We start from the raw sequence: 23,029 nt of genomic DNA on the forward strand, positions 1-23,029 counted from the left end.
AATACATGCCTACATTACATTGATGAACTAGAGCTAGTTCTGTGTCACCCTATGTTATAGCTATTACATGAGGAATCGCATCCGACATAATTATCCATCACTGATCCAATGCCTACGAGCTTTTCACTTATTGTGCTTTGCTTATTTACTTTTCCGTTGCTACTCTTACATCTACTACAAAACTATTATCTTTACTTTCGCCAGTGTTACCTTTGATATCATACTATTTTGCTACTAAATACTTTGCTGCAGATACTAAGTTATCCAGGTGTGGTTGAATTGACAACTCAATAGCTAATACTTAAGAATATTCTTTGGCTCCCCTTGTGTCGAATCAATAAATTTGGGTTGAGTACTCTACCCTTGAAAGTTGTTGCGATCCCCTACACTTGTGGGTTATCAGCAAGCCGCCGCCGCCCTCGCTTACAGCCGCCGCCGAGCCGCAAGTCGCCGCCGCCCGCGCCTCCGCCGTTGCTGCTACTGCATGCCGCCGCTGCTGCCGCCGCCCGCCCAGCCGAGCCGCCGCCGTCGAGCCTCGTTGACCAAACCGGTAAAACCGCCGGTCTTTTCGGTTTTTTTGTTTATTAGATCAGATCGTTTTTTATTATAGTTTCCTAATTAACGAACGTTCACCCGATTAGTTCTATTAATGAACGAATTCGTTCGTTAGTCTTTGTTAGCGGACGTTCGTCCGATAGATTTTTCTTTTCCTGTTTATTTTCGGTCAGGGACCTATCCGTGAATAGTTTTATCGCAGATTAGCCCCTGGTCATCAAACTGCGTAACTTTTAGCTCGTTTGTCCAAATTAGATGAAACCAACGCCTAAATCTTTGTAACGATCCCCTATTTCCAGTTAAACAACTTGAACATGATTTTGATAATTTAAAATTTGAGTTTAATTCAGATTAGTATTTGAGCTTGTTTTGTTCTTTTTTGAGTTTCGTAGCTCCGTTTGAGTTGATTCTTTTTGCATATCATAGCTAATCACATGTACCTACTGTTAAGATCTAATCCACATAAAAACAATGTTGTTAGAATTCATTTGCCATTTAGTTTAATTGTTTCGTTGCTTTCGAGTTTTATTTGGATCTTTTCTCGTTTTCTTTTTGCATCGTTTGTTTGATTGCTTATGTATGCTATTGTTTGTCTACGCTAGATTTTCCGGAGTGCAAAGCTTGTTACTATGAATCTCTAGAGTTTTCCAATTGTTAGCAAGGCAAGTTACACTTTGATCATACTCTTCTATACCCAGTTTTTACTATGCATTAGTTTTGCCCTCAAATATTTGCATGAGTAGGATTGGGAACATGTGGTTTGGTTGTAGTACTTGAGGTAGGAACCTATTACCTTGATCACCCCGGGAATATACGTTATGCTCATTTATTGCTTAGACATGATCGTAGACAGGGATTGGATCATGATGTACATGGAAGTTGTGAGAGATAATAATTTTTGGATAACATTAAGGTGGCAACTTTAATACACATCTGGGTGGATTGCTTGGGGCACCTGGAGAAACCAGTGTTTGCCCATTTGGGAAATCCCAGAGTACCCATGTGATTTTTCCTCGGTTCTCCACCCAAGCTCAAAGGGATCATATGATATTTCATGACTAGAAACTTCCGTGTGCAGACACAAATCATGATGGGCTCTGGCATAGTTGAGTAAGTTGTGTGAGCTCTTGAAGAGGTGGACTTGTAGATGCAGGGGATAGTAGGTGACCGGTCTACCCAGAGTAGAGAGTTAATGCTTTAGAAAGACTATGCCTCGATCTTCCAATCATGGATGCAGTCGACTCTTGTGGGGAAAAGTGTGCAACCTCTTCAGAGTGTATAAACTAATCATGGTTAGCCATGTCCCCGATTATGGACATCTTGATTATCTAGAAGTGGATATTATTGTTGATCTCATCACTCTTTAATTAATGAATTGGGTGTAATGATGATACTTCATAAATGTTGGGATTTGAGTTGGAGGAACCTTCTCAAGTATTGGTTTAACTTTGTAGTAAATAAAATGTATTCCTTTGTTGTAGGGAAAAATTAGCTTTATGCAAAACATTAAACTTAGAGCCTCCACCAGCCAAATATGCATGTAGATATAGTTTCTTGCATTCATTTGCTCTACAGTGTAACTCTACCAGCATATTCCATGTGCTGACCTACACGGCTGCAACATCTCATGTTGCAGACTTTTCCGACAAATAATAAGGTGCGATAGGTCGTTGTCATGCACTCAGCTATGCCGTTGGAGTTGATGGACTCATTTATCTTCGAAGCTTCCGTACTTATTTAGTTTAGATGGCCTTCAGCCATATTATTTGTGTAATAAATACTCTTTATGAGGACCTTGATGTAATAAGTGTGTGATTGAACTCTGTTATAATTCCTCGAGTACTGTGTGTGTCAGCATACCGATCGAGGGATGACACTTAAGAACAGAGACTTCGTTCCATTGGGATCATGGTCGCTACAAGATCAAAGCCCTCATCAAGTCCTACAAGCGATCTTCCTCATCTTCGATCAGATGCTCAAGAGCACATCCTTCTGAGCTACCATCTCCGACAAGATCACATCGGCATCGACACCATCACCAACAAGAACGTGAAGGTCAAGAGCTTAACACCAACTACCGCTCAACGACTTCACCATCTCCCTTGGCATATTCACCAAGCGACTTCAAGGCATCTTCGCCTACGGACATACGACATCTTCGCCAATAAGCACCCCAATACTACGCTCAAGAGAAGCTCCCCAAGCTCAAGTCCGTGACTTCCATGAGCTACTACGACCTCGACACCAACCACGAGATTCCTTTCTATGGGACTCTAGAACCCGAGGAGTATCTCGATTGGGAGCGCTTGATGGACGACTACCTCAAGCTACATCAAGTCCCTTCCAAAGATCAAGTGAAGTGCGCCACAAGAAACTTCCTAGACTACGCCTCGACATGGTTGCTTCATACACCTTCGGAGAGCTACGACATGAGTTGGCCCAAGACGAAGAGAGCTATGCGGTGAGAGTTAGTGCCTCCAACCTACACAGAACAACTTCTACGCCAATTGGAGAACACCACCCAAGGGTCCAAGTCCATCGATGCGTACTTCAAGGAGATGAAGATTCCCTTGCGACGGGCCAGCATGGACGACCCCATTTCGATGAAGTTCCACTTAATGTTGGGATTGTACAACGACATCTCCAAGACTATCTTCCTCGAGAACTACGAGTCCCTTGATGACTACTACATTGGTACTCTCTCGGCGGAACAAGAACTCATGAAGGCCAAGGTTTCTCCACCCCAAGCTCACTTCGCGACGACCAAGCTCCATGAGAACGAGCATGAGGATAGCACCACCAAAATGTCCAAGCCCGATGAGCTCCAAGACGGCGCTCCCAAGTTCGACTCCACCACCATTCCTCCTTGTGGAATTGATGATGCCGAGTGTACTTTGACTCTTTTTCAAGACGGTGTGGCGACGAGTACAACTACGGAGACCCTCAAGGACCAAGCTTTGGAGGCGAGCGACAAGGTGGCGAGCAAGGATGATGCTTCCATCTTTGGAGGCGAGAGTGATGATGTTCCATCTTCGGCCTTCATCAACAGCGACGGTGATGAGATGATCGAGCATGGGATTTTCCCTTCGGTCATGGAGGAGAGTGATGATGTGCCATCTTCGGCCTTCATCCATGGCGATGAGAACGAGATGGTTGAGCATGGGATTTTCCCTTCGACCATGGTGACGTATGATGACTTGAGTGACTTGTGCCACCATATTGAGAGTGAGAGTGACTTCACCACTAGCCCCATCTATGATGAGTTGCCACAATTCCCATGTGAGGAGAGCCACAATCCCCACCACTTGAGTGAGATGAGTGACTCCACCATATGTGACATTAAGTGCACCTATTTTGAGGGAGTGAGTGAACCACCACATAGAGCGAGTCAGATAGTTGATAGGTCATGTGAGGCCACTTTCAACACTAATGACTTGACCTCTTCCTTTATTGTGTCCTCTCATTTGGTGCTAGGTCCCATCTATGATGACGCGCCGATACTCGATGACTTTCTCCTTCCTTTGGACAAGACGATGGCCATGGTGGAATATGATGCACCCCCTACATGGTTCCATCAACTTGATGAATATGACCACCGTTTGGTTTTTCCCACCTCACCTACTGTCGGCGTTCCGGGAATGGGGGTCCCCTGACTTGCCTGCCTGCGGCCTGCTGTGTGGCTCGGCAGCGGCCCAGTATGGCCCGTCTTCATCAACAAATGATCAAGACCCTCGCGAGGGGCCAAGCTTCGCGGGGCGGACGACACAAGGCCTCCTCAGGGGTGGCCTCACCAGGTAGGCTCGCGAGGAGGCGGAGAGATCAAGGCAAGGGGTACCTCGTGAGGTGCTCATGACGCAAGCCATGACGATCAAGACCAGGCGGGCGCCAGGCGGGCGCCAGCCTGCGTAGTGTCCTCGTTTCCTCTTTGGTGCAAAGGGGCAAGCACAGGCGTGGAGTACCGAGGCATCAGGCAAAGGTTTCCATATCGGTGCAATGAGACCAAGACCAGCAGAGCGGCAGGACGGAGGTGACCGTGGAGCCCAAGACGGCGTCATCACCAGTGCCTTTGGCAGTCGAAGACCACCTTTAGTCAGGATAGCTTGTACTAGCTGTCCCCTTTCGAAATGGCCGTTGTTGGCTCCCTTCCCGCTCAATATTTGGGAAGAGGACCAGCGCCTCTATAAATAGAGATAGCCACCACAGTAGGAGGGGATGAAATCCTTTCCAACCAGAACACCCACCGCCACAAGAACACCTCTCCTCGCGAGGCTGTTCTTCCTCTGTACTGTTCATCATCAGCCCAAGAGGCAATCCACCACACCACACAGTGGATTAGGGTATTACACCACAACGGTGGCCCGAACCAGTATAAACCTCATGTCTCTTGCGTTGTTCATCGTTCTAGCTTAGAATCCGGCAAGGTTGTGGGCATGAATCGGTAGGGAGAAGATCTTCGTGCCACCCCAAAGTTCGAACCTTAAGGGTTTTGCCGGAACCCGGTATCCGACATTTGACGCGCTAGGTAGGGGTGCGCCGAAATCTTCTTTCCACCGATCTGCGTTCCACTGCTTAGTCGCATCCATGTCCGGCGACCCGACGACTAACGCCGACCGCTGGGTGGCATGGCTAGCTCATGCCGCGCCGCATGCCCAAATTGACCTCAACCCCGCGCCTCAGGCAGCCTGCGCTTCGGAGAATGCTATGGGGCGCGGGCGACGCGGTCAAGCACCGCCTGCGCTAACTCCACGGCAGGTGCGATCAGCCGCAAGGGCCTCAAACCACGCCGCAGCCACGGAGCCGCACACCCGACGGGAACAAGGGAACATGAGGGCCGCGCTCACTGTGGCTCGGGAGCTGCTTCGATGCAGGTTGCAGGAGAGAGGCCGAGACGAGCTGCTGGAGCGTGTTGCCGAACTCCTGGATGTCGCAGCTTCGGGGGCGCCTCCCTTCTGTGTCCAGCTTCCACCCCAGACCCCGGTCGGGTCATGCGGTAGGCCCATCCGTGCTCGTGTGCCCTCAGGTGCGCCCCAGGGCTTCATCGACATCAGCTCAACTATCAGCATCGGGCGTCAAGCTACACCAGCACCACCCCCGATGAGCGAGGGCATGCGCATCACCGCCTGCGGCCCGACGGCCCGCCTCCCTACCACCCCCAAGACGGTGCACTAGGCCAGGCCACATGGAGCGTGGGGCACTATGGAGAAGTCTTCGGGGCGGCAACCTCAGAGGCTTACGTGACCCACATGGTGGATCGGGAATACGGGCTAGAAGACGATCCCGGCTCATTTCTCATGTCAGGCTGGGAGGAGGAGACGCCAGAAGCCAAGACTTTTCAGGAGCCCCAAGGAAGCCTCACCAACCGCGCTAGCAGCAGCAGCTGTCGGGTACCGCTAATTCCTCAGGAGCAAGCTTATGCTAACCATGGGTCGCAGGAAGTTCAGGTCACTACAGTGGAAGGCTGCCCCAGCTCAGCGGCCTCCCTTCCGCCAGGAGGGGCACACTGGGGGCTGCAGGAGAGGGGTCGGGAGCCAGGCCCCTCCCCACAGTGCACAGAGCAAGGTGTTTCTCGGAGGTAGGCCCTCTGCCGGGGAGGTGCTGCAAAGCCTGCCCCCGGCAGAGGACCCGTGGTCGCCGGGGGAACCCTCGGGCGTCGCCTTTACCCCATTGGCGTCGTCCTTGGTCTCCGGCCGCCGTCAATGGTGGTCGTGTGCTCGTGCGCCCTCAGGCGCGCCCCAGGGCTTCATCGACATCAGCTCAACTATCAGCATCGGGCGTCAGGCTACACCAGCACCCCCCTCCCAGTGAGCGAGGGCATGCGCATCACCGCCTACGGCCCGGCGGCCCGCCGCCCTACCATCCCCAAGACGGTGCGCTAGGCCAGGCCACATGGAGCGTGGGGCACTATGGAGAAGTCTTCGCGGCGGCAACCTTGGAGGCTTACGTGACCCACATGGTGGATCGGGAATACGGGCTAGAAGACGATCCCGACTCATTTTTGGGGTCAGGCTCGGAGGAGGAGACGTCAGAAGCCGAGCCTTTTCAGGAGCCCCAAGGAAGCCTCACCAACCGCGCTGGCAGCAGCAGCTATCGGGTACTGCTAATTCCTCAGGAGCAAGCTTATGCTAACCATGGGTCGCAGGAAGTTCAGGTCACTGCAGCGGAAGGCTACCCCAGCTCAGTGGCCTCCCTTCCGCCAGGAGGGGCGCACTGGGGGCTGCAGGAGAGGGGTCGGGAGCCAGACCCCTCCCCACGGTGCACAGAGCAAGGTATTTCCCAGAGGTAGGCCCTCTGCCGGGGAGGTGCTGCAAAGCCTGCCCCGGCAGAGGACCCGTGGTCGCCGGGGGAACCCGCGGGCGTCCCCTTTACCCCATTGGCGTCGTCCTTGGTCTCCGGCCGCCGTCAATGATGGTCGAGGGTGGCAAAAGGCAGGGCCCTCATCTGGCGATATAAAGCAAGCTCGGTACCTGTGAAGAAGGCCCAGTGCCTATGAAGCTCGCCGCTTGTGACACTCTCACGTAATAATGAGTTGGGGCTGTACACGCCCTGGAGTCTCCGGAGAGCCGCCCTCGGGCCTTGAGGGCTCCCACCCACGCCCAGTGGCAGCACTTAGCTCCGCGCTGGTGAGAAGACGTCGAAGACTAGACTAGGTGCCGGACGCGGCCTTTTGCTTTTTTGCTTCCCTTTCAGTGGTCGAGCTTCCTTGCTTCGGATTTAAGTTGAAATTGAAATTGCATTTGTGTGTGCGGGGGGGGGGGGTCTTGTTTCGTTCGTGTGTTCTCTCGTGTTCTGGTTTCTGCCCTAGTACGGAGTTTGCACTAGCTGCCTCCCCCTCGCGAGCCTCTGGCGGGCGGGACTGGGCTAAGCGCACGCGCGCATGCCGTCCCACGGCCGACACTCGCTCTCGTGAGGCTCTCACCACATGGTCAGCAGGTCCCTTAGAGGACCCTTGGAGGATCACGACCTTGCAAACCTACTCAAGGCTTTTCCGGGATAATGGTAAACCACAACAACTAACCCATCGCAGGGCCCATAATATCATGCAGGTGCACATTCGGCGTCAGTCCTAAAAGCATGTGGACAACAATCTTTTTACATGAGGGGCCTCCCCTCCGAAAATGCTCTTACAACCTTCAGGGCCACGCCCGAGCTTTTTGTGTGCAGGATAAACAACAGAGGAACACAGGATTAGTCAGACATATCGATCACCGCGCCCTCTAGGTTGCCTCCGGAGACATCACTAGTGTCGTATGTTGGGTTCCGGCAGACCCTTAAGGTTCGAACTCTGGGGTGCGCACGAAGATCTCTCCCCTACCGACCTACGTCCGATCGCCTCGTGAGATTTAAGCTGAAAACGATGAACAACACAAGGGACACAAGATTTATAATGGTTCGGGCCACCGTTGCGGTGTAATACCCTACTCCAGTGTGTGGTGTGGTGGATTGCCTCAGGGGCTGATCATGAACGGTACAGGGGAAGAACGGCCTCGCGAGAGGTGTTCTTGAGCTGATGCGATGAACTGCTTGGGTGAGTTCGATCGCCTCTCTCTCTCTCTGTCTAGTCTTCCCAAAATCTGGAGCCCTCTCTACTGTGGTGGCTAGTCCTATTTATAGAGGCCCTCGGCCTCTTACCAATTGAGCGGGAAGGGCACCAACAATGGCCATTTTGAAGGGGAACATCCGGTACAAGTTATCCTGACTAAAGTTGGTCTTCGGCTGCCAAAAGCACTGGCGATGATGCCGTCTTGGGCTCCACAGTGAGCTCCATCCTGCCTCTCCGCTGGTCTTGGTCTCGTTGCATTGAAATTGCAAACTTTGCTTGATGCCTCGGTACTCCACGTCTGTGCTTGCCCCCTTTGCAGCAAAGAGGAAACAAGGACACTGCTCAGGCCGGCGCCCGCCTAGCGCCTGCCTGGCCTCGATCGTCATGGCTTGCATCACGAGCACCTCGCGAGGTACCCTTCCTTGATCTCTCCGCCTCCTCGCGAGCCTGCTTGGCGAGGCCATCCCTGAGGAAGCCTTGCGTCATCCACCCCGCGAGGCCTGGCCCCTCGTGAGGGTCTTGAGTCTTGTGCTGATGAAGACGGGCCGTACTAGGCCACCACTTGAGCCACGCCGCAGGCTGTAGCAGGCAAGTCTGGGACCCCTGTTCCCAGAACGCTGACAGTAGCCCCCGGGCCGAAGGCGCGCTCGGCCTTGGCTTAGCGGAGAAGCGAAGGGGCAAGTGCGGAGCACCGCAGGCCCCATCAGCCTGCGGCCTTGGGCACCGCGTGGCGGTTGATTGGACGTGGGCGTCTCTGCTTCCCCACGCTGCCTTGGCAACCGCTCGACTTGCCAAGTCCCTGCATGCAGAAACGGGTCATGATTACCTGCGAACGTGGAGGCCGACGGTTGGCTTCCTTCCGGTTATAAATGCAGGAGGGCGCAAGCCTTCGCTGTGCATCTCCCTCCTTGCCTCCTTCTTTCTCCGCATCCCAGCTACTCGCCATCTCCCATGGCGCCACCAAAGAGGTTCTCGACCGTAGAGAAGGGAAAGGCTCATCGGGAAGGGCCTGACTCTCCCCCGGCCAAGCGCGGCCGGGCCGTCCACGCGAGCATCCTATGGCTCCCGTATTGCCTTCCCGCAGTCGTGGAGGCGATCCCCTGCGCGGCGATGGGTGCCAGGTTATCAAGGGGGGGAGGGGGGGCGCCGTGACTGCGCGGCCTTCCAGGCCACGCTTCCACTCAACGGAGGTGCTGCCGGAGTTCGTCGTGTGGTCGGCGGACCCGACCAGCACCTGGCGCCACCTTCCCCGCTTCTTTGTAGGTGAATTTCCGTCTTGCGCTCCGGGTGGCCTCTGGCTTCAAGCAAACGGTTGCTGCAGCAGGGCCTCCTGGGCTTTGCTGGAGGTCTCCGTTGCCGGCAATGTGGCCCTGACCCGCGGCTGGCAAACATTTGGCTACGCGCGTGGCCTGAGCCAGCGGTGCACCCTGCACTTCAAGTTCGGTGGCAACGCCACCCTCTATGTGAGGGTGTTTGGCGAAGACGCTCGCCGCGCCGGGCGCTGCCCCGAAGACGGTGACCGCAGCCGGGTACCCAGCCTCGGCGATGATCTGGATGAAGATGATGGCAGGCGCGCGGTCGGTGGCGCTCGTGGTTCGCCAAGCTTCGGCGTCTCCCCTTCGGACAACAGCTCCTCCAGCGGTGGAAGCGACCAACCTCCACGTTGTCGCGCCCGCCTTGAGGGAGGTAGCGGGTCAGCCCATCGTCGCGCCTCGATGAAGCGCGAGGAGGAGTCTGATTGAGCTTCGAAGGCAGTATGAGCCCTCGCGGCGAGTTGGCGCCGAGCAAGTCGCGTCTATTTTGTTTTTCTTCCTTCCCTGCGCAAAGAGAAAGTAGTGTAGGGCCCCGTGGGGGCGTGTTGGACTGTTGCTATTAATTACCATGTTGTTTCCGCTATTTCGGTGATGTGTTTTTGTGGTGCATCCCTGCGTGCAGGAATTACTTAGCTCGGGGGAACTTGTCGCAGTCCTCGCTTCCCGAGGCCGAGGCCTTGCCGCGCGCTTCATGTCCTGCAAGGATTAGTCAGGAGGGGTAGCTTCCGGTCTCGGTTGCGGAGGCAACCAACCCAGGTCCTGTGTTCGTGTCATGATGCCCATGGGGCACGGACTAGGAGGGGTGCTCCCTTAGTGGACTTGGATAGGGAAACCTCAAATGACTGGGGCAGAAAACACTCGTGAGGGTGCCCGCGTAGCCCCCTCGCGAGACTTGCACGAGAGAAAACGAGGAAAGTGGGCGAAAAAGACAAAGAGTCATAAGCTAAGGACGGCAACAACTCCAATAAAACTTCAAATAGGAACAAACAAGCCAACTACAGAAAGCAAATGAAAAAGCCGCGTCCGGCACCTAATCTAGTCTTCGACGTCTTCTCACCAGCGCGGAGCTAAGTGCTACCCTGGGCGTGGGCGGGAGCCCCCGAGGCCCGAGGGCGGCTCTCCAGAGACTCCGGGCCGTGTACAGCCCCAACTCATTATTACGTGAGAGTGTCACGGGCGGCGAGCTTCACAGGCATTGGCCTTCTTGACAGGCTCCAGGCCTTTGTTGGGAAAATGAGCTTCACAGGCGTCAAGCCTTCTTTACAGGCTCTGGGCCTTTCTTCAAGGGTAGAACTTCCGGAGATTCTGGATGTTCCACGCGTTCAGGATGGGCACCCCCTCCTGAGTCTCCAAGCGTGCAACGCCGGGCCTAGAGACATGAACAACCTTGAACGGGCCCTCCCACATGGGCAAGAGCTTGTGTAGCCCCTCCCTGGAGAGCACCTGTCTGAGCACGAGGTCACCTGCCTCGAGGGTCCAGGGGCGGATGCTGCGGTGGTGGTACCGCCGCAGTGCTTGTTGGTATCTCGCAACCCAAAGCGCAGCCTCCCGATGACGTTCCTCCCCAAGCACGAGGTCCACCCGCCGCATGGCATCCTGCTGTGCTTCGTCGAAAGCCAGGACCCGCGCAGAGTGATGCCTGACCTCGTGAGGAAGGACCGCGTCAGCACTGTAGACGAGGAAGAACGGGGTTTCGCCGGTCGACTTGGTAGCGGTAGTACGGATGGACCATAGCACACACTGAAGCTCGTCATGCCAGCCTCTGCTGCAGGCCTCCAGCTTCTTCTTGAAGGTTTGGGTTTTGAGGCCCTTCAGGACCTCCGCGTTGGCGCACTCAGCTTGGCCGTTGCTCCGAAGGTGTGCCATCGAACCGTAGCATATCTGTGTTCCAATGTTAGCACAATATGTTTTGAAGAGATTGCTGGTAAACTATGAACCGTTGTCGGTGATGATGCGATTGGGTACCCCAAACCGGCTCACGAGGCCCCTGATGAACTTGACTGCTGAGCCAGCCGGGTTGGTGCGGACAACTTCCACTTCGGCCCACTTAGTGAATTTTTCAATGGCGACGTAAAGGTAGCGATAGCCCCCTGGCGCTCGAGGAAATGGGCCAAGGATGTCGGGAATGGTCTGAAGGCCCTGAGCTGGTTGGTAAATCTGCTTGGCGTGGAACTGACAGGCTTCACAAGCCTTCACCAGCTCGATTGCATCGTTGAGTGTTGTTGGCCAATAGAAACCGCTGCGAAACGCCTTGCCGATGAGTGTGCGCGAAGACGAGTGGTACCCGCAGTCTCCATCGTGAATGTCTACTAGCAGTTCTTTTCCTTGCTCCCTGGAGATGCAACATAGAGTAACGCCATTCGTCCGCTTTCGGTAGAGCTCTCCGTCTTGGATGTAGTAGGTCGTGGCCTGCCGCGCCACACGCTCCGCGTCCTCCTCCTTCTCCAGCAAGGTCCCTTGCATCAAGTAATCCTTGAACTCCGCAGTCCAACATCCCTCCCGAGGCTCCACCGCCAGGAGCAAGCGTGCTCCTGAGGTTGGGCCATAGGCCGGGGCTCCCGAGGCAGGCGGTTGAGGGAGCTCCTCCCTAGGCTGTGCTATGCTTGATAGTGATGGCGCCGCTTAGGGTTTGAAGAGTCGCTCCTTGAAGACACCAGACTCCTGAGGCAGCCGCCTGGACGCCCTCTTGGCGATGTCATCGGCCTCTTGATTGGTTCGGCGAGGCACGTGTTGCAACTCCAGCCCCCAAAACTGTTTCTCCATCCTGCGGACCTACGCGAGATACGCTTCCATGTGCTCATCCTTCGGCTCGTATACCTTGTTGGAGAAGATGACGAGGAGTTGTGAATCGCCCTTGATGATGAGGCACTTTACCCCCAAGGCGACTGCAGCTTTCAAGGCTGCTATCAGACCCTCGTACTCTGCTATGTTGTTGGAGACCTTCTCTCCATGCTGGAAGAAGAGTTGCACAACATAGTAGAGCTTGTCCTGAGTGGGGGGATATGAGCACTGCGCCAGTCCCCGTGCCCTGTTGCGAGAACGCTCAGTCGAAGTACATGACCCAGTCGTTCGGTGCTTCACTTCCTGGGGAAAGCGACCGGTCCTCGCCCGCTTTGAGCCCCGGTGCCTCTTCCCATTCTGCCACAAAATCTGCAAGTGCGGCTCCCTTGATGACCCTGGTCGTTCTGAATTCCAGCTGAAACGCTTGTAGTTTGATGTTCCATTCAGCAACTCTCCCTGCTGAGTTGGGGCTCCTGAGTACCCTTTCAAAGGGGTATGATGAGACGACCTTAATAGGATGGCCTTGAAAGTAGTGCCATAGCTTGCGCGAGGCCACTAACAGTGCGAGGAGGAGTTTTTGGGGCATGGGGTACCGCGCCCTCGCGTCCCATAGCACCATGCTGACGAAGTAGATAGGGTGCTCGACGAGGTTGAGGGTGCTGGCGCAGCCCACGTCCTCCGGAGGTTGAGGCGCCTCCTGAGACGACGAAGCCCCCAGCGCTTGGTCGCTTGGAGAGGCCTCCTCCATTCTGGGTGTGCTCCCCTGCTGAGGTTGATCCTTTTCTACCGCGGTCGTGGTCTTCGCGAGGCCTTCTTGGCCTTGCTCTGCTTCGGCCGGGATGGCAGCTGCGGCCTTGGTCCGGTGCTCCTCTCTAATCGCCACCGAGGCTGCGCTGGCGGAATAGGGGGTGGCTGCAAGGTAAAGCACCAAGGACTCCCGAGGGCGTGGAGCTACCATCACCGGAGGGCTGGTAAGGTACTTCTTGAGATCTTGGAATGCCTTGTCGGCCTCTTCTGTCCACACGAACGGGCCCTTCTTCTTCATCAGCTTGAAGAAGGGAGTGCCCGCTCCCCCAGCTTGGAGATGAAGCGTCCTAGCGCGGTTACATGCCCGGTGAGCTTCTGCATTTCTCTGAGGGTCTTCGGCGGGTTCATGTCTTCGACTACGTTGACCTTCTCTGGGTTGGCCTCGATGCCCCTGTGGGACACGAGGAAGCCCAAGAGCTTGCCCGAAGGGACCCCAAATACGCACTTCTCCGGATTGAGCCGCAGATCTACTTCGCGGAGGCTCGCGAAGGTTTCTTCCAGGTCCTGTATCAGGGTTTTCGCCTCCCGAGACTTCACCACAATGTCATCGACGTAAGCTTCAGTGTTTCTCCCGAGCTGTCGGCCCAAGGCGATGTGCATTAGCCGCTGAAAGGTCGCTCCTTTGTTGCGCAGCCCAAACGACATGCAGGTATAGCAGTACACTCCGCACGGGGTTAGGAAGGCCATTTTCTCCATGTCTTCTACCACCATCTTGATCTGGTGATAGCCCGAGAAGGCATCCAGGAAGCACAATAGGTCACACTCAGCGGTAGAGTCGACCATCTGGTCGATACGAGGGAGCGGGAATGGATCCTGCGGGCAGGCCTTGTTGAGGTTGGTGAAGTCAACACACATGCGTTCCTTTCCTCCCTTTTTTTGCACGACAATACGGTTGGCCAGCCAATCAGGGTAGCGGACCTCGCGAATGACTCCTGTTGCCTCTAACTTCCGGGTCTCTTGGACGATGAAGGCCTGCTTTTCAGTGGACTGCCGCCTTGCCTTCTACTTCATGGGGCGCACGTTGGGGCACACGTTGAGAAGATGTTCAATCACATCTCTTGGGACCCCTGCTAGCTGATTAGGCTCCCATGCAAACGCCTTCTTGTTTGCGCGCAGGAACTTGACCAGGGCCTCCTCCTGCTCAGGCTCGAGGTTGGCGCCTATGGTGAAGGTGGCACCAGTGGATCCATCATCGTCGACCGGTACCTGCTTGGTCTCCGCCTTGTCTTGGCTGAATAGCCGCTTCTTCTTAGCCGGCGCAGCCCCCTTGAGCTCGAGGGCATCTACGCTGGTGAGTTGCGCCACCGCAGCCGTCTTGAAAGCTAGCTTGAGCTCCTGCAGCGCATCCCTTGTGTCTCCGGACACGGTAAGGACACTTCTGCTCCCGGGCATCTTCATGAGGTTGTACGCCGGGTGAGTCGCTGCCATGAACTGGGCCAAGGCTGGGTAGCTGAGGATGGCGTTGTACGGGAGGCCGATGGGGGTGCTGTCAAAGTCGATCAGCTCCGTGCGGAAGTTGTCATGGGTGCCGAAGGTCCAGGAGGCGGATCTGCCCCAGGGAGCTGATGGAACCACCTCCGACGCCCGAGAAGGGCCTGCTGGGTTGAAGCTGCTCTAGCGGCACGTGGAGGAGGCTGAAGGCCTCCACCGAGAGCACGTTGAGGCCGGCACCACCGTCGATGAGGGTCCTGGTGACGACCACTTGGCAGATGGTGGGGGTGCATAGCATCAGGAGCGCGCCCGAACAGGCGGTGTTGGAGGGGTGATCATCCGAGCTAAAGGTCAAATCGGCCTTGGGTGCCACTCAGCCCAGGGGGGGTTTCTCGGCGCTTGAGTGCGGTGCCAATCTGGCAGACGAACGGCTGGACGTGGCGGCTCGAATGTGGTGCCTGTGATCTGCCCAGGATGGCCGCGACGACTAGGGGTGCCGGCGCAGCATGATGGGCAAGGAAGAGGTTGCGCAACTCCTCCCAGGAGGCCACAGAAGCCGCTGGCACGTGGAGCAGCCACATGCGTGGGACGCCGGTGAGGGCCATGGGCAGCCAATTCACCATGACCTTGTCGTCACCCCCGGCCTTGAGGACGGCTTCTTCATATGCCAGCAAGAAGGCCTGCGGGTCGGCCGTGCCGTCGTAGCGCGATGGCATGTCCGGCTTCAACTTGCGCGGCCACTGCACCTGTCGCAAGGCGGAGGCCAGGGCTCGGAGCCCCCTGGTCTCCGCGCCGGCGTCGATAGCTTCAAACTCTGGGGCAGCGATGGGGTGGCGGTGTGGCCTTCCCGCCGCAACGAAGGATGCAGAGATGAAGCATGCTGCTCGTTCCCTGCCGGGCCGGTGGCGGCGTTGGCGGCAGGCGACGGGGAACGATGGGGGCACCCGCCGACGGGCGCTGTCTGGGCGACCCGGGCGGCAAGAGCAGCCCGACGCTCGGCGCGAGCCCGGCGAGCGTCAACCATGGACATGATGAAAGATCGAACGCGAACAACGGAAGAAAGATTCCGGCGCACCCTTACCTGACGCGCCAAATGTCGGATGTTGGGTTCCGGCAGACCCTTAAGGTTCGAACTTTGGGGTGCGCACAAATATCTCTCCCCTACTGACCTACATCGGATCGCCTCGTGAGATCTAAGCTGAAAACGATGAACAACACAAGGGACTCAAGATTTATACTTGTTTGGGCCACCGTTGCGGTGTAATACCCTACTCCAGTGTGTGGTGTGGTGGACTGCCTCAGGGGCTGATCATGAACAGTACATGGGAAGAACGACCTCGCGAGAGGTGTTCTTGAGCTGATGCGATGAACTGCTTGGGTGAGTTCGATCGCCTCTCTCTCTCTAGTCTTCCCAAAATCTGGATCCCTCTCTACTGTGGTGGCTAGTCCTATTTATAGAGGCCCTGGGCCTCTTCCCAAATATTGAGCGGGAAGGGCACCAACAACGGCCATTTTGAAGGGGAACATCCAGTACAAGTTATCCTGACTAAAGTTGGTCTTCGGGTGCCAAAAGCACTAGCGATGACGCCGTCTTGGGCTCCACGATGACCTCCATCCTACTGCTCCGCTGGTCTTGGTCTCATTGCACTGAAATGGCAACCTTTGCCTGATGCCTTGGTACTCCACGTCTGTGCTTGCCCCCTTTGCACCAAAGAGGAAACAAGGACACTGCTCAGGCCGATGCCCGCCTGGCCTTGATCGTCATGGCTTGCATCACGAGCACCTCGCGAGGTACCCTACCTTGATCTCTCCGCCTCCTCGCGAGCCTGCCTGGCGAGGTCGTCCATGAGGAAGCCTTGCGTCGTCCGCCCCGCGAGGCCTGGCCCCTCGCGAGGGTCTTGAGTCTTGTGCTGATGAAGATGGGCCGTACTGGGCCACCACTTGAGCCACGCCGCAGGCCGCAGGCAGGCAAGTCTGGGGACCCCCGTTCCCAGAACAATGACAACTAGCGTTGCTGTCATTGTCACTGCCATCACCGTCGCCATCGTTGGCGCCGTCTTTACCGCCATTGTCTACATCGCCTTCATCCATGGCAACAATCACCCCGTCGTTATCAGAAGCAAAGGCCCTAACAAGTGCATCCACGTTGTCCTCTACCCACCGCGCCAGGTCGCCTTGGATGGCCTCCGACACTGGGGCGATGACGGCGTCGAATTCAAAGTGGGAATCTGCGTTCTGAAGGTGGCTGAAGACGTGGGAGAACGCATGCCCGAGCAGGCTGCGGCTCCTCTCCTCGGCAAGCTGGCGAGCTCTCTCGAAGCGATTATCCAGGTGCGTCACCACATCAGTGAAGAATTAGAGATGGACGACATAGTTGGTCATGTGAGAATGCGGAGCGTCCGCATCGTAAATATTGCCTAGGGCCATGTTGGCCCTGTTCCTGAGCTCTTGGAGCATGGGGCCGTGCATGTGCTCCAGCGTCTGCCGTTGAAGAATTTCTTATTTGTTCTGCCATGCAACGGACTCGGCATCGTTGACCCACTATTGAAGAAGAAGCAGCTCGGCACGGGTGGAGGCTAACTCAGTCTGTGCCGAGACCAGGGCAGCTGTGGCGGCCTCCGTGTGTTGCCCCGTTTCAGTCAGCTTGGACCTGAGGGCGGCAGTCCTGCCCGCAGCCTTGGCTTCAATCGGCTCCAGCCTCCGGCTATACCTGCGCTCAAGATCCGCGCAAGCTTCCGCCACGCGGCGGTCGACCTCCTCCTGGATTTGAGCCTCGCACGTGGCAACCTCGTCCTCCGCATGTGTAACCTGGCGCTCTCTTGTCTCCAACCGCTCAAGGTCAAGATTGCGCTCAGCGGCCTCCAGTGTCAGCACCTCCTCGCGCCTCCGGAGCTCCTCCTCCTTGACAGGTGTCCCCTTCAGTGATGCAAGGGAAGCTTGACGTAGCTCCACCTGCTACTCCAGGGAAGCGCTCCAGGCTTGGAGCACCCACGCGTGCTTCTTCGTGATCTCGCATCGATGGTCTACTTCCTGAGCCTCCTCCATAGCTCGGGAGCAGGCCTTTTGCGAGGCTGCAAGGGACGCTTCGGCTTTCGCGTTGTCAAGCTCGCGCTGATGACGCGCGAGGTGGATTGCCACCTTCAGCTTGCGTCACTCCTCAATCAGCCGCAGACCCTCAGCTTCAAGACACGTGTCCACGTCCGCGAGCTCTCCACCAAGCTGGCCTATCGCGTCCATCGCCCTTTGGAGGAACTCTCGGTGAATGGCGCTTCACTCTCGCGCGCGCTCAAGCACACTATCGATGTCATCCTCTGTCACCAGCGCTGTCGGCAGGCCCTGAAGCGGTTCACCCCCTCTCGGCAGGGGGCTGGGGGCTGGCGCCCCCATGATTGCCTGACGGGCTCCTCAAGGGACCCTGGCCGGCGCAGGTCCATCCCCAGAAGAATAGCCAAGGACCAATGCCAACCACTCGCCGTCCACGATCAGAGGAGGAGTCCTGGGCGGGCTGGTCACGCCCAAGGCGAGGTCACGGAGGAAAGGCGCAAGGGCACGGGCTCAAGGCACCCTGCGGGTCGTCTTACTTCTCCGGCTGAGCCCGCGTCAAGGTCAGCACACAAGCTCGGGACGCTCAAGGCCAGCGATGAAGGCGAGGCCGGAGGAAGTTGCTTCTTGGGAGACTCCGCAGGCTTGGCAGGGGGGATCCTGAAAGGCCGCAGTCAAGAAAGGGAGCAGCGACTGAGGAATTGCAAGAATGAGGTACTTACTCATCTATGGCAAAGTACTTCCTGTGCATCAACGGTCGGAAGGGGCGCCCACTGCAACTCGAAGACTCCTTCCTCTTTCAGAGGCCGACGAATTACACACGAAACCGACCCAGGCGCTCAACATGAGGACCAGCGCGCGGCGCGGATGAAGAAGCACTCAGGCAGCCAACCTCGGGGGCGCCAAGCTGGGAGGAGCGATTAGGCTCCACCTCCTGATACCCTGCCGAGGCCTCGGGGGCTTCGGCCTTGGAAGCCGCGGATTGCGTCCCCCATCGACGATCGCCTTAGGGCGGGCTTCACAAGCTCCGGAGGATGACGCTTCAGGAGCCCCGTGCGGTGTCAGTGCCACGATACCCGAGCCTTCAGCCTCAAGCGATGCTTGCCTCCCCTCACCCGCTCCTGGGGAAAGATTGGTGCTGGCGGCGAGGAAGGGGGCCAATGCGACAGGATTCACGAGGCCTTGCAAGGCCAGGCAGGCGCAACCCCCATTTGTCGAAGAGAGGCATCTGTCTCGCGAACTCAGCCCTGCCCGAGCAGAGATACAGGAGGCTACCCCCGTGCCAAATATCGCCCGGCGAGGGGTTACCAGTCAAGACCTCAAGCACCTTCTTCAGCGTTTCGGGTGCCAGCTCCATCTCCTGGAGCCTCATGCGGACCCGGTATCCAATCAGGCCCCACATTGGTCGGGAGTGGCGCTGAAGAGGAGCAATGCGACACTGGAGGAACTCCTTCACCACCCGGGGCGTAGTCACGCCGAGCTCTCTCAACCTCCTTAGCCGGTGCCAGACGAAGGAGAGACAGGGGCTCAGGAGTCTCTCATGGCCCCAGCTAGAGTTGGGGACTGCAGGCAACGTCGGAGGCGAGAGAAAAGGGTTGAGCACTCCGACATCCATGTACAGTCACCACGTCCGAAACCCACTCATGGAAGGCGGGAGGCCAAAATCAATCCCCGAGGCGGCCGTCTCTGGCACGGCCTGGAAGCTCACGCACCCCTGCACTGCAAGGGGTTGGTTAGGCGCAAGGAGAAGAAGTGGTGCAAGAGGGCAATGGAAGGAGCAATGCCCACCATGGCTTCGCAAACAAAGGCGAAGACAACAAGAAGGGTAACGGATTGATGATCAAGATGCATCATATGGATCTGATAGTGGGAAAGCACTACATTGAGGAAGGTGGAGAAAGGGGGAACCAGGCCAGCCCACAAGGCGTCAATGAAGAATCGAACCTCCATGACGCTCATGTAGACGGAGGCATGGGATGCGGGCCAAGCCATCGTCTTTCCGCACTCGTTGAAGCTGGAGGCGAGCGCGGGGCAGACCTTGCCCAAGGCCTCCAGATTGAGCACCAGCGACCGGCCGACGGCGGCCTCGATCGTGGCGGACAAACTAGTCGGGGACAGGGGCTTCTTCCCTTTCTCCTTGCTAGTTGGCGCTATGGCAATGGTGGGAGCAGAACTCAAGTTGGATTTGGAGTGGAAGCAGAGATTTGAGGAAGAAAGGGGAATAGGGAGCACGCTGCCAGCGAGGAGGAAATAACTGTGTAAAGCTTCGTGCCTGCCTAGCCAGGCGGATATTGGGGGAGCATGGGGAAGCGGAGACGCCCACGTCCAATCAGTTGTCACACGTCGACCAAGGCCGCAGGCTGTTGGGGCCCGTGGCACTCCGCACTTGCCCTTTGGCTTTGCTGCTAAGCCAAGTCTGAGCATGCCTTGGCCCCGGGTGTCGGCGTTCTGGGAACGGGGGTCCCCAGACTTGCCTGCCTGCGGCCTGCGGCGTGGCTCAAGTGGGGGCCCAGTGCAGCCCAGCTTCATCAGCTCAAGCTCAAGACCCCCGCGAGGGCCAAGCCTCGCGGGGCGGACGACAGGGAGCTTCCTCGGGAGGAGCCTCATCAGGCAGGCTCGCGATGAGGCGGAGAGATCAAGGCAAGGGCACCTCGCGAGGAGCCCGTGACGCAAGCCATGACGATCGAGACCAGGCGGGTGCCGGCCTGTGCAGTGTCCTTGTTTCCCCTTCCGTGCAAAAGTGGGCAAGCGAAGGCCAAGGCATCAGGAAAAGGTTACCGTTTTAGTGCAACAAGACCAACAGAACGGCAGGATGGAGGTCATCGTGGAGCCCAGGATGGCGTCATCGTCAAAGCCTTTGGCAGCCGTAGACCAACTTTAGTCGGGATAAGTGTACTAGATGTTCCCCTTCAAAATGGCCAATTGTTGGCGCCCTTACCGCTCATTATTTGGGAAGAGGCCCAGGGCCTCCCTCTATAAATAGAGCTAGCCACCACAGGGCAAAGGGGAGATCAATCAGAGAAAAGGAGACAAAGAGAGAGAGAGAGAGAGAGAGAGAGAGAGAGAGAGAGAGAGAGAGAGAGAGAGAAGCGACTGAACTCACCCAAGCAGTTCATCACACCAGCTCAAGAACAGCCCCTCGCGAGGCTGTTCTCCCTTTGTATTGTTCATCATTAGCCCCTGAGGCAATCCACCACACCACACACTGGAGTAGGGTATTACACCACAATGGTGGCCTGAACCAGTATAAACCTCGTGTCTCTTGTGTGTTCTTCTTTCTAGACTAGATTCCTTGCGAGGCTTCAAGACGCGAGTTTGTAGGGGAAAGATCACCGTGCGCACCCCAGAGTTCGAACCTCAAGGGTCTGCCGGAACCCAAAACCTGACATTCGGCGCGCCAGGTAGGGGTGCGCCAGAATCCTTCTTCCGCCGCCTCGTGTTCCGTCGCCTCGCCGCCTTGATGTCATGCGGCCCTACTGCCAACACCGACCGCTGGGCGGCGTGGCCTGCCCACGCTGTGCCGCCGGCCCAGGGCGACCTCAACCTTGCGCCCCAGGCAGCTCGCGCTCCGCAGGGCGCTGCGGGCGCAGGTGACGCGGCCAAATGCCGCCTGCCCTCACACCGCGAGAGGTGCAGTCAGCAGCAAGAGCCTCAAGCCACGCCGCGGCCACAGCGCCGCACACTCGACGGGAGCAAGCGAACTCCAGGGCCGCGCTCACGGTGGCCCGAGAGCTGCTAAGGTGCCGGCTGCTGGAGGGCGGCTGTGACGTGTTGTTAGAGCGAGTGGCCGAGCTCCTGGACGCCGCCGCCTCAGGAGCACCACCTTTCTTCGTCGAGCTGCCGCCCCAGATCCAGAGCGGGCCATATGACGGCCCCATACGTGCCCAGACTACACCAGGCGGGCTCCAGGGCCTACTTAATGCCAACCCGGCTGGCAGCACCAGGCGAAAAGTCACGCCGACCCCATCTCCAGCCGGCAAAGGAGTGCATGCCGCGACCTTCGGCCTCGGTGGACCACCACGCCACCACCCTCAAGACAACGCTCCAGGCCAGACTGCGTGGCATGTGGGGCACTACGGCGAGGACCGCGGGGCGGTGGCCCCAGAAGCTTATGTGCCCCACATGGTGGATCGAGAGTGCGCACTGGAAGAATACCATGGCTCGTTCCTCGGGCCAGGCTGGGGCGAGGAGGCACCAGAAGCTGATCTCTTTCAGGAACCCCAAGAGGGCCTTGACGACCGCATCGATGGCAGCAACTATCTGGTACCACTAATTCCTCAGGAGCAAGCTTATGCTAACCACGGGTCACAGGAGGTACAGGTCGCCGCAGCAGATGTCTGCCCTGATGCTGCAGCCCCTTACCCCTCGGGAGGAGGGCACCGGGGGCTGCAGGAGAGGGGCCGAGATCCGGGTTCATCCCTGCAGCGCTCCATGCAAGGCGTTCTCAGGAGGTAGGCCCTCTATCGGGGAGGTGCCTCAGGGCCTGCCCCCCGCAGAGGACCCGTGGTCGTCGGGGGAACCGCTGGTGACCGCTCTACCCCATTAGCGTCGTCCTTGGTCTCCGGCCGCCGTCAATGGCGGTAGAGCATGGCACAAGGCGGGACCCTCATCTGGCGATACGAAGCAAGGCCGGTACCTGTGAAGAAGGCCTAGTGCCTGTGAAGCTCGCCGCCCGTGACACTCTCACGTAATAATGAGTGGGGCTGTACACGCCCCGGAGTCTCCGCAGAGCCGCCCTCGGGCCTCGAGGGCTCCCGCCCACGCCCAGTGGCAGCACTTAGCTCCGCGCTGGTGAGAAGACGTTGAAGACTAGACTAGGTGCCGGACGCGGCTTTTTGCCTTTTTCCTTTTCCTCTGTTGTCAAGGTTCTTCGATTTGAATTTAAGTTGGATTTGAGCTTGAGACTTGCGTGTGTTTGGGGGAGGGGTGTTTTAGTCTCGTTCGAGCAATCTCTTGTGTTCTAGTTTTGGCTTTGCGTCCAAAGTTAGCGTCAGCTGCCTCCCCTCGTGAGCCCCTCGCGAGCCGGGCTAGGCCGAGCACGTCTACAATTCGGCCGCTGTCGCCGCACCCTCTCCGGAGGCTCTCATCGCAGGATCAATGGGTTCACCCAGAAGACACTCGAGGTGTTGCGGCCCCCACAGGCTCGCTCAGAACTCGTTGGGGTCAAAAGGGTAAACAGCGGCGACATACGATCAGTCGGACATATCACTCACCGTGTCTTTCGGGGCGCCTCCAGAGGCGTCGCTGGCATCACTGACATCATCACCACCGCCAACTCCTCCGTCAGCGCTAGGCTCGGTCACAACGCCGCCTTCATTGGCGGCCACAACCACGCCATCATCATCAGATGTGAAGGCCCTGACGAGGGCGTCCACGTTGTCCTCCACCCATTGCGCCAAGTCACCCCGGATGGCTATGGGCACAGGTGCGATGGCGGCGCCAAAATCGAAGTGGGGGTCCCTGTCCTGTATATAACTGAAAACACGGGAGAAGGCACGCCCAAGCAAGGCTCGACTCCTCTCCTCGACAAGCCAACGAGACCTCTCAGAGCGGTTCTCCA

This window comes from Triticum aestivum, chromosome 1B (assembly GCF_018294505.1).
Source record: "Triticum aestivum cultivar Chinese Spring chromosome 1B, IWGSC CS RefSeq v2.1, whole genome shotgun sequence".
NCBI lineage: Eukaryota > Viridiplantae > Streptophyta > Magnoliopsida > Poales > Poaceae > Triticum > Triticum aestivum.